Consider the following 12,797-nt stretch of genomic DNA (forward strand, 5'->3'; position numbering starts at 1 on the left):
CTTGATTATTCCATGAAAAGTTGGGATGATTCTTCCAACCTTAATTGTAGGTGTTGCTGTATGGATTCCCTTGAGGTCTCATTCCATTACCTACAAAGTCAACATTCTCAATCGAAGAAACATCACCAATGACGATTGGGCAATCGGAGGGGCATGTCCTCCACCACAACCGGTGCAATTGGTCACTGACCCGCAACTCTATTCGAGCTATAAGATCTAGTTTCTTACTCAAATTCTCCACTTGGGCGCCAATGAAAGTTCTTGCATCAATTTCATGGAGACCGGCCACCTTTTTCTTCTCCCTAGCGTTCCACTGGTAGCTATTTAACCCTATTTCCTCAATCAATTAATGAGCCTCGTCGGGGGTTTTGCTACCTAAGGTACCTCCGGCCGCCGCATAAAAGAGTTGCCTTGTACTCGGGTTCAAACCATTGTAGAAGATTTGAACAATAATCCACTCTGGGAATCCGTGTTGCGGACACTTTCGCTGGAGTTCCTTGAACTTTTCCCATGTCTCAAATAGAGACTCCAATTCCAACTGCATAAAGGATGAGATCTCATTCCTAATCTTTGCTGATTTCCCGGGAGGAAAATAACGGGCTAGAAAAGCTTCTACCATGTCCTCCCATGTAGTGATTGATGCTCTAGGTAATGAGTGTAGCCACTGCTTTGTTTTCCCCTTTAAGAAAAATGGGAAGGCTCTCAACTTGATGGCATCATCCGTCACACCATTTATCTTCAGCATGTCACACACCTCGAGGAAGCTCTCTATGTGACTGTTTGGATCCTCAGGGTCTCCTTCAATCAATATTGATGGGTTCCCTCGGGTCATAACCTGGAGCTGCACAAAAAATAAAGAAAAAGAAAATCAGAACGATGATAGAATAATAAGATATGAAATAGAATGTGTAGTGAAATAGCTAAGAAAACAAAGTGCAAAGTATCTCTAAACGCCTAGCTCCCCGGCAATGGTGCCAAAAACTTGACAAGTTCCCCTTGCTTATATCCCGCAAGTGCACGGGTTTGTCGAAGTAATAATCCAGGGTGAGCGGGGTCGAATCCACAGGGAGTAGGGAGTAAAGACACTTAATTCGATTCTTAGCTATGTGGAGTATCAATAATGATAAGTGTGATAATGATTCAATTCTCAGGAATTAAAAGCAACAAGTAAGAGAGCAAAAGTAAGGAGGAGGCAAGGCAATCGATAAAGATGAGGTACTCGGATAATGCTTCACCTAGGATAATCGTTTCAAGTGCAAGAACACTCTATTATGCTTCCTAATCGATGCAATGGTGAGTCGTGGAAATCCTTACATACATAGTCCCAAATCTAAGGTCAACTATGCCTAACTCTATACATGTCCCGGAGGAGAAATTGAACAATCTCAACACCTCAGCTCTTTCGATAGAGTTGCAATGAGCTCTAGGGATTCCAAGTGATAAATCTCTTCCTAGATTTAGACCTAACCCTTTGGTCCAAGCGGAAGGTCCCTAGCCACAATTAAGCCCTAGATACTAAGATCGCCTCAACGCTTCACTCCATTGCACGCGCAAGTAGGCCCCAGCGGAGGTTCATCCCTTAGACCATTCACTCTATTATGGCCGCAAAGAACTCGAGGAACGGAGGTAGAATCTATCACATCGGAGGGGAAATGGGACGCTCCTGTACCTCTCGACTTACCCTCTCAAACCTCTCCAACCTAGCTTTGTCTAACGCTCGTGGTGTGTCACTCACTCAAAAGGTTACCAACAAGAACTCTCAACCTTAGTGTCACTCTAGGGGAAATGTTCATACAATCAAGCATTCAAGGTTGGAACTCACAATAAACACCAATTTAATGGAAGCATAATAAAGAAGTTCAATGAAACGAATACATCCTAGGGTTCACAATCACCCAAGTACCCACTAGGGGTTTAGTCTCCATGGAGCTAAGTATAATCAAAGAAATCGAATGTAAAAGCAATGAATCCATAAAGAAACCCCCTCGATGGTCGTGTCGATGGTCTTGTGGAATGTCATCTACTCGTCGTCCAAGGATTCCTTCGTCCGGTATAGGATACGCCTCGATCGAAGCTCCCCTACCAACCTTCTTCCTAATGGAATCACGATGTCGGAGCCAGTAGAACCTCTCCAAAAACCTTGGCCAATACCCCTCGAAACCCCTAGCCAAGCCCTCTCGTAAGTTGGGAAAAAGATGGAGAAAAGAATACCAAAATCGGGTTTGAATCGGCTTTAAATAGGGCTGGAATCGGGCAACTCCATGGGCGTGGACGATACACGCGCCGGTGCGGAATTTCCACACTGGCGTGGATAATTTCCACACGCCCGTGTGGATTCTCTGTTTCTCTGATTTCGCGGCCGGCTTTGAACAGTGTTGCTACAGTAATTGCTACATTGCTCTGCTACATTCTTCGACCTGAATAACTTCCCAATTCCATACTTTCATCGGGGTAACGCAAACGGGCACACGTTCACGTCTTGAATCACTTGCTTCTTCAATGATATACATGTTGGTGGAGTTCTTGTTCTTATATGCATAGGTCGGAATGCTCGAGTGTGACTGCCTTTGTGCCCCTCCAAATGGATGTGCTCACTCGAATGCAAGGAGGTTGGCACACACTCTAGCATCTCAAACCTGTCCTATGTCTTCGCGTTTGAACTTTAGCAAGATCTCCTTCAACATAAGTGCATTATGATCCACATTGGCCTATTTCCTTCATACTCGGCCTCACAACCCTACCTGCGTAAACGTAACATAAAAGCACACATATTAATGTAAAAACCTGAGAAAAGTAATGCTCAACATAAGGAATGAACGCTTCGCATTCATATCGCACAAGCACTTATCACTCCTATTTTTGAATTAAAACCCTAACCCTTTCTTTTCATTCTGGAATATCTACTTTATTTGAATAAAAACCCTAATCCTTTGTTTTCTTGTAGTAATATCTCCTATTCTTGAATCAAAACTCTAATCCTATGTTTTATATTGTAATGCGTACTATATTTGAATCAAAAGCTTTATGCTATGTTTTTTTTTAATGTCTTCTATTTTTTGAGTCAAAACCATAATCCCATTTTTCTATTGGAAATATCCCCTATTTTTTTTTATTCAAACCGCCTAATCGCATATTTTCTTAGAGAAATGTCCCAAATTTTTTTAAAAAAAAAATTAATCCTATTTTTTCTTTCCAAAATATCTCATATTATTTAATCAAAACCATAATAGTATATTATGCTTTCGGAATGTCCACAATATTTGAGTCCAAGCCATAATCCTATGTTTTCTTATTATAATGTCTCCAATTTTTTAATCAAAACCTTCATCATATGATTTCTTTTCGGAATGGCTGTTATATTTGAATCAAAACCTTAATCATATGTCGTCATTTCGGAATGTCTCCTATCTTTTAATCAAAACCCTAATCCTATGTTTTCTTTTTATAATATGTCCTATTTTTCAGTTTTGAATCAAATTCCTAATCCTTTATTTTCTTTTCGGAATGTCTCCATTTTTAAAATTAAAACCAAAATCCATTATTTTTCTTTTTGGAATGTCTACTATTATTTAATCAAAACCCTAATCCTATGTTTTCTTATAATAATGTCACTTAAAAGACATTACTACAAGAAAACATAGGATTCAAATTTTGTTTGCAAAAGGAAACAAAGGATTTAGCAATGTCTCATATTTGCCAATCAAAACCCTAATATTATTTTTTCTTTTCAGAATGCCTTCTACTTTTGGGTGACAGTAGTACTAGGATCGGTGACCCCCTCCAAAGTGCTCGTGTTGCACCCCTTCCCATTTTTTTGCTACATGGTTTATTTTTATGATTTTAATAATTAAAATAATAACAATAACAATAAAAAATAAAAGACTAACCTATGTTTTTAATCGAAATCCTAATCCTATGTTTTATTAGAGTAATGTATCCTATCTTTTGTTTGCGGAATCTCTGCTAATTTTTAATGAAAACAATAATCATATGTTTTTCTTTCGTAATGCCCGCTATTTTTGAATAAAAATTCTAATCCTATGTTTTCTTTTCGGAATGCCTCCCATTTTTGAATCAAAACACTAATTTTATGTTTTGTTCTAGAAATGTCTAATATTTTTAATGAAAACAATAATGGTATGTTTTTTTTCATAATGTCTAACATTTATAAATGAAAATCCTAATCCTAAGTTTTTTTGGAATGCCTCCTATTTTTTAAAAAAATCCTAATCTTATGGTTTCTTTTGGGAATGTCTGCTATTTTTGAATCGAAACAATAATCCTATGTATTCTTTTCATATTGTCTCATATTTTTCAATCAAAACTCTAATCGTATGTTTCATTTTCGGAATGCGCACTATATTTGAATAAAAATCTAATCCTATATCTTTTTTTCATAATACCTACTATTTTTGAATAAGAATCCTAATCCTATGTTTTCTTTTCAAAATGCCTCCTATTATTAAATCAAAGCCAAAATCATATTTTTCTTTTGATAATGTCTGCTATTTTTGAATCAAAACCATAACCCCACATTTTTTTTTGAAATTCCTATTATATTTCAATCAAAACCCTATTCCTAGGTTTTCTTTTCATAATTTCTACTATCTTTCAATTGAAACGCTAATCATATGCTTTATTTTCGTAATGCCTCCAATTTTTGAATAAAAATCTTAATCCTTATCCTATGTTTTCTTTTCATAACGTTTCAAATTTTTTAATATAAACACAAATTCTCTGTTTTCTTTTTGGAATGTGTCCTAGTTTTTAGTTTTGAATCAAAAACCTAATCCTTTGTTTTATTTTCTAAATTTTTTATTTTTTAATCAAAACCCTAATCCTATCTTTTGTTTTGTAATGACTGCCAATTTTTAATTAAAAACTTAATTTGATGTTTTCTTTTTGGAATGCCAAATATTTTTCAAACAAAACCTTAATCCTATGCTTTCATTTTGCAATGTCTCCTATCATACTTTCAAAATCCTAATCTTATGTTTTCTTTAAGAAATGTATCCTATTTTTCATTTTTGAAACAAAACCCAAATCCTTATTTTTGTTTTTGGAATATCTCCTGTTTTTTCAATCAAAACCCTAATCCTACATTTTCTTTTTCACAGATGTCACGCTATTTTAATCAAAACTACAATCCTATGTTTTCTTATAGTAATGTCTCCTATTTTTCAATCAAAACCATAATCCTATGTTTTCTTTTTGGAATGTCTGTTATTATTTAATCAGAACACTAATCCTATATTTTCTTATAGTAATTAACAACACCCTCTAGCAGTGAGCGCGAAGTGTCACGGGTTTGTCAAAATAATAAAACCCCGTGAGTGGGTGAGTCGATCCTTGGGAATAGTGATTAGAAACACCAAGATTGCTATTTAACTAGAATGAAGATGAATTGATAATGGTGTGAACAAAATCAAGGAAAATGAACATAAAGAAAGAAGACGAAAGATAGATGCTATGAAAATGAGAGGAAAGGCAATCGATAAAAAGTGGGGCACCCAGACATTGCTCCACCTAGGACAAATGCTTGAAGTGCAAAACCGACTATTATGTCTCCTAACTGATGCTTAATATCGTAGAAATCCTAAAATGCATGGTCCGAAACCTAAGGTCAATCGTGTCTAACTCTACACTATGTCCCGGTGGAGAAATCACTCAGTCTCAACATCTCACCTTTGTGTAAAGTTACAAAAGGGCTCCTAGAGACTCCAAGTGATAAAACCATATTCCCTAATATAGACTCAACCCTTTGGTCTAGGCGAAAAACCCTAGTCACAATTAAGCCCCGGATACTAAAAGATTGCTTCAACGCTTCACTCTGTTGCTCTCGACAACTAGGACTCGTGAGTTTGTCTCTTAGCATTTCAGTCTATTATGACCCCAAAAAACCCTTGGAACGTGGAGGTAGGATAAATCACACTGGAGGGAAAAGGGGACGTTTCACTATCTCTCGACTCACCCTCTCAACCCTCTCCAATCTAGCATTATCTAACTCTTATGTTGTGTGACTCATCCACAAAGGTTAACAAGATGGATTCTTAACCCTAGTGTCACTCTAAGGAAAAATGAATTCAACAAGCATTCAAGATTGGAACTCAATTAAAGATATCAATTAAAGAAAGCATAATAAAAAGTCAATAAAACAATAACATCCTAGGATTTACAAGTCCAAGAACCCTCTAGGGTTTTAGTTCTCTATGGAGCACATTACAATCAATAATGAAATCAAAACTAAAGATATGAAATCCATGAATAAAACCCCCTTGGTGTTCGTGTCGATGGTCTTGTGGAGTAGCCTCGTCTTCTTCAAAGGTTCCCTAGTCAAGCCTAGGGAACACCTCGGCAAATCGATGCCAACGAAAGCTCCCCCAATAACTCTCTTTCGAAGGAATGCGGTGTTGAAGGCCATAGAATCACTCTAAAAATCTAGCCAAAGCCCCTCTAAACCCTAGCCTCGAGAGCCTCCAAAGATGAGAAAAAGATGAGGAAATGATGGAAAGAAGGATCCCCAACTCGTCTGAAAATGTTGCTTTTAAATAGGGCTGCAATCGGAGCATCCACACGTGTGTGGAATTTCCTACACGCACATGAATTTCGGAAATTTAATTTTCTACGGCACACTATAAGCGATGAGAATTCTATAGTAATTTACCACGATTGCTTTTGCTCTGATGGCTTCTCTGATTGCTCACCCTCATAAAAATTCTCCGAATCCACACTTTTAATCGAGGCAACATAAAAGCGGGCACGCGTCTATCTTGCGTCAGATCACATTGCATCTTCAAATAAAAGCACATTTGACGACAATCTAGCTTGCTTTGCACAAGTCGGAACACATGAGTGTGACTTTCTTTATGCCCCTCCAATTTGCATATTTCATTGAACATAACGGAGGTAGCACACTACCATGTCTTTGAGCACAACTTGTGTCTTCACATTTATTCACTCCAAGATTTCATCAACCAAATTGCACTTTGCAATCTACTTTGGTTTCTTTTCTTCTATATTTGTATCCGCAACCCTCTGCATGCACAAAAGAACACAAATACACATGTATTAGCGATAAAATTTGAGAAAATAAATACTCATCGTAAGAAAAGAATAGTTCGTATTACTAATACACAAGCACTTATGTTTTCTTTTAGGAATGTCTGCTATTTTTGAATCAAAACAATAATCATATGTTTTCTTTTCGTAATGTCTCATATTTGTTAATCACAACCCTAATCCTAAGTATTTTTTTGGAATGCCTCCTATTTTTAATCAAAACCCTAATGCTATTTTTTCTTTTCAGAATGCCTCCTATTTTTTAATGAAAAATATAACATTTTGTTTTCTTTCAGTGTGTCTGCTATATGTAAATCAAAACAAAAGTAATATGTTTTTTATTGTAATGTCTTATAGTTTTTAATGAAAACCATAACCCTAAGTATTTTTTTTGAATGCCTCCTATTTTTTAATCAATGACTATTCTTATGTTTTCTTTTGGGATTGTATGCTATTTTTGAAAACCAACTAATATTTTTAATCAAAACCATAATACTAAGTTTCATTTTAGAAATGTCTACTATTATTGAATCAAAATCTTAACACAATATTTTCTTATACTAATGTCTTCTATTTTTTATTCAAAACATTGATTCTATGTTTTCTTGTAGTAATGTCTATTGTTTTTCAATAAAAACCATAATCCAATGTTTCCTTTTGGAGTGCCTACCACTATATTTGAACGAATCAAAACACTAATCCTATGTTCAAATAAAAGCCCTAATCCTATGTTTTCTTTCAAAATGTCTCCCTATCTTTCAGTCAAAACCGAGATCCTAAGTTTATATTTTCTCTAACAGCTTTCATATTTTATCAGCTTTTGGAATTCAAAATCTTTATGTTTTCTCTCTCAAAAGTCTCATATCTTTCAATATCTAGTCCTTTACTCTGAATTTCTGCTATTTTTAATCAAAACCCTAAACTTATATTTCTTCTCTTTCCGTCAAATTTTGTCCTGATCTTTTCAGTTTTGAATCACTTTATAATACTAATCCCTATTTCTTTTCCAAACAATCTCATTTTCTTTTAAATGAAAAGCCCTAATCCTATGTTTTTCTTTTCTATGACATTAGGGTCTTTGATTTCGAAACCCTATTTGAGATTGAGAACATTGTTATTAGAAAGCATAGTCTATTGAATCAAAACCCACTAATCCCACTATGTTTTGCTTATAGTAACATGTCTCCCTAGTTTTCAATCAATACATTAATCTCTATGTTTTCTTTTGGGAATGTCTACACTATAATCGAATCAAAACACTAATCCCATATTTTATTTTCGAGATGTCTCACTATTTTTCAATGCCCGAAAACACTAATCCTATAGTTTCTTTCCAGATTGTCTATTATATTGGGATCAAAGCCCCTATCACTTTTGAATCCAAAACACTAATCCTTTGTTTTCTCTTTGTAATGTCTCACATGGCTTCTCCAATCTAAACTCCAATCCCTTTGTTTTCTTGCATAGTAGTTTCCTCCTCCTATCATTTTCTTAATCAAAAACCTAATCCAATGTTTTATTGGAATGTGTCGCTTATTTTAGTTTTGAAAGATAGGAAACACCCGATCCAACTTTGTTTTTGGAATTCTTGCTGTTTTGAATCAAAACCATAACCCCATATTTTTCTTTTCGGAATCGTTTGTTGTTTTGCAAAGCAGAGGCTGGATCGGGTAAGCTGAACGTCTCCCTTTCGTACGCTTTTAATTCAAGCTAACTATATTTACGTTTTCAGACGTCACCCATTTTTAACAAAAAGCTAATCCTTTATTTCTCTTTAGGGACATCCGCTTATTTTCAATCACCAAACTCTAAAACAAAAATTCTCTGATATTACATGTCCTATTTCTTTCTAACCTTTGAATCAAAAACTTAGAATTTATGTTTCTTCAGAATGTTCCCATTCTTTCGCTTTGAATCAAAACACTAATCCTTTACTTTATTTTTTGAATGTCTCTTTTTTTTTTTAATTTAAACCCTAATCCTATGTTTTCCTATACTAATGTCTCATATTTCTAATCAAAACTCTAATCCCATGTTTTCTTTTTGAAATGTCTCGTATTTTCAATCAAAACACTAATCCTATGTTTTTGAAATTTCTACTATTTTTTATTCAAAACCATAATCCAACGCTATTTTCTTCTCGCATGTCTCATATTTATCACTCAAACCCTAATCCTAAGTTTTTAATGCCTAATTTATATTAATTGAAAACCGTAATCATATGTTTTCATAAGAATGTCTCATATTTTTCAATCAAACCCTAATCCTACTGCATGACAATATATTTTTATTCGTAGGTCAGAAACATTCAAAACATATTTCAATATGGTTTCTTTTATTTTTTTTTTGATGTGTCTACTATTTATTAATCAAAACCCTAAACCTATGTTTTCACAAGAATGCCCCATTTTTTAATTAAAAGGCTAATCCTAGGTTTTCTTTTTGCAATGCCTACAATATGTAAATCAAAAGACTAATCCAATGTCTTCATTACACATTCCAAAACAATCCTATGTTTTTTATTAAAAAAAAAAATCGGATTCAAAATCCTAATACTATGTTTTACTTTCGTAGTAAGAGTCATTCTGAATGATACTTTGAAATGGCTCTTATTTGCTTTTTATCAAAACACTAATCCTTTGCCCAATTTAAAATTAATAATGTTTCTTATTTTTCATTCAAAACCCTAACCCTAAGTTTTTTTTTTATTGTAATGTCTCCTAATTTTCAATTAAAACAATAACCTTATGTTTTCTTCTGGGCATGTTTCCTATTTTTGAATCAAAACAATAATCCTATGTTTTCTTTTCATAATGTCTCATATTTTTTAATCAAAATACTAATCGTATATTTTCTTTTTAAAATGGTTCCTATTTTTAAATCAAAACCTGAATTCTATGTTTTCATTTGGGAATGTCTCCTATTTTTCGGTTTTAAATCAAAACCGTAATACTATATTTTCTTATAATAATGTCTCCTATTTTTTAATCAAAATTATAATCCTAATTTTTTTTGAAATTCCACCTACTTTTTAATCAAAATCATATAATCTTATGTTTTGGAATGTGCCCTAATTTTGATCAAAGCATTAATTTATGTTTCTTCAGAATGTCAAATATTTTTCAATCAAAACACTAGTACTACGTTTTAAGCTTTGAATGATAAACTAAATCATATGTTTTCTTTTTCTTATCATATCTTTTCAATGAAAACCCTAATCCTATATTTCTTTCCTATGTCCTTTATGTTTTTCTTCTTTTAGAATGTCCGAATTTTTGAAATAAAATCATTATTGAATGTGTTATATTTTACTCCTTCAAAATACTAATCCTATGTTATTTTTAATATCTCTTTATTTTTCAATCAAAACCATAATCCTATGTTTTACTTCAAAACGCCTCATTTTCAATCAAAATCCTAATCCTATGTTGTCTTTGATATGTTTTGAAAGGAAACATTTCAAAAGAAAACATTAGTAATCCTATCTTACAATCAACAAAAACCGAATCCTATGTTTTCTTTTTGAAATGCCTCATTTTTTAATCAATACCTTAATCCTATCTTCAAAATCCTAATCCCATGTTTCGCTTGGTAATGTCTCGCTATTTTGAATCAACACCCTAATCATAAGTTTTCTTTTTGAATGTCTCCTATTATTCAATCAAAACACTAATTTATGGTTTATTTTGTAATGTCTCCTCGATTTAATCAAACACTAATAAAATGTTTCTTTGTTTTGGGAATGTCTCGCAATTTTGAATCAAAACCCTAATCATATGTTTCTTTGAAAGGTCCATATCATTTTCTTTTGTTTCTTAATCAAAACCCTAGTCCTATGTTTTCTTTATAGTAATGTCTCTTTATTTTTCAATCAAAACCCTAATCCTATATTTTCACTTGAAATGCCTCGCTATTTTGAATCAAAACCCTAATTTTATGTTTTGAACGCCCACTATATTTTAATCAAAACCCTAATCCTATGTTTTCTTTTTGGAATGTTTTCTACTTTGTAAACAAAACTTGAATTGTTGTAATTCAACTTATATATATATATATATATATATCTATATTCTTTTCCTCATGTTTCAATGTGGGTTTCTTGAGTAATTTTCATTTATAGGAGTGTGCCTTAGAGCAAGTCGAGTCATTAGAATAAACAGGTCAATCCGATACCAAATGAGCTGCTTAGAACCATATTTTAGTGCAACATGTTTTACAGGCATACGGGGTCCATATGTGTTGATGTGAGCCGGTATGAAAATTTTAAACTTTCTCACAGACGGCCTATGGTCGACGGGCGAAATTTAGGGTTTAAAAGCCCTTTTCTCATTATTTTACACTTTTCTGAGACCTTTCTTCCACTCCTCCTCCCTTCTAGAACCTTCTTCATCCCCCCAAAGCCATCATCCCTGTCTTTTGAATCAAGAAGAAACTCAAGATCTTCTTCCCTTGAGAAGTGCTTTTCCAGGGTTTTGTGATGTTTGAGGTAAGGATGTGCTGTATTTGATCTCTTCTTCTCATTTCGATTTTCTTTGAAGTTGATGGACAATCATGGGTTTTGTTTTGACTTAAAGAATAAAAGAAGATTGAAGTTGTATAACCTTGAAATCCATTGAGATTTGAGAGGAGATCTTCATGTTCTAAATTAGGGTTATGGTAACACCGAACTGTTTGTCTTTCACTTTTCTTGTTAGTTTTGAGGGTTGTGAGAGTTTTATTCTTGTTAGATCTTCAGAGGGTTTAGCGAACCCTAGAGTTAGCACGCATCTTCCCATTTTGAGCATTGGTCTTCATTTCAATTGATCAAAAATCAATAGATGAGGGCTTCATTGCTTGTTTTGAAGTTGTTTAAATGCTTTGTAGGAGGTGAGACTTCAATCAAGGGAAAGAGCCGTGAGAAGTAACACTGGATGTTAGTTAGCCAAGTTTCCAGAGTGATTTACTAAATTATAGGCTAAATCATGCATGCTTTCAGTACCTCCTTAAATTACTTACCTTGAAACGATAAACTTTGGTTGCCGGCCTCAATTTTGAACAAGTGTTTTCCATGGGATCTAGAAATCATTATGATTTATGACTTGGCTTATTTCATGATTGTCGATAAAGATTACATATATTATTTGTGGTTTGAAACCCTATGTTTTGAAATTTATGTTTTCAAGTTAAGTGTATTTCAAGATACTTGATATTCTTCTTATAATTACTTTGCATGTAAACTAAATTGAAATTCACCCTGATGATGTTATATTTGAAGTATATTTTCAAAGATTACACTCTGTATGATATTTTGATAAAGTGGTTTCATCATCAAGATGTTATAATCATGTTATACATCTGGAGTGAAAGCTGCTATATGTGAAAACTTGTGATCTCTTAATGAGAATTGTTCTACTCGTTGATATTTATATACCCGAGCTCCACGGGCAAGACATTATTTGTTTAAATTTTGATGTGACATGGGGGATCCCTAATACCCACCCAGCAGGGTTAGGAGTTTCCACTAGCCGACCTTGTTGGGGTGGCGTGGAGTACTCAAATGAGGTTCATCCTTTCAAAGGGCGCGTAGAGAGCCTGAAAGGTGTGCAGGGTTGGGTGCCCGGAGCCACCACACTAGTTCCCAAATCCGCCAACACCTAAGTGATACCAAGATATTGGTGGTTTCGACCCAACCGAGGCCACTTGCTAGGGAATGGAGGGTTTTCGAGGCTAGTTGTGATACACAATTGACTATTTTAATT

The 12,797-nt window shown here is 34.2% G+C and overlaps 1 non-coding gene across 1 annotated transcript; it reads left to right on the top strand.

The window, feature by feature from the left end:
• Positions 1–464: 464 nt before the first annotated feature.
• LOC120267933 lies at positions 465–571 on the top strand. Its single transcript, XR_005538630.1, has one exon. It is a non-coding gene; the product is annotated as a small nucleolar RNA R71 (small nucleolar RNA).
• The last annotated feature ends 12,226 nt before the right edge of the window (positions 572–12,797 follow it).

The sequence above is a fragment of the Dioscorea cayenensis genome, chromosome 1, assembly GCF_009730915.1.
Source record: "Dioscorea cayenensis subsp. rotundata cultivar TDr96_F1 chromosome 1, TDr96_F1_v2_PseudoChromosome.rev07_lg8_w22 25.fasta, whole genome shotgun sequence".
NCBI lineage: Eukaryota > Viridiplantae > Streptophyta > Magnoliopsida > Dioscoreales > Dioscoreaceae > Dioscorea > Dioscorea cayenensis.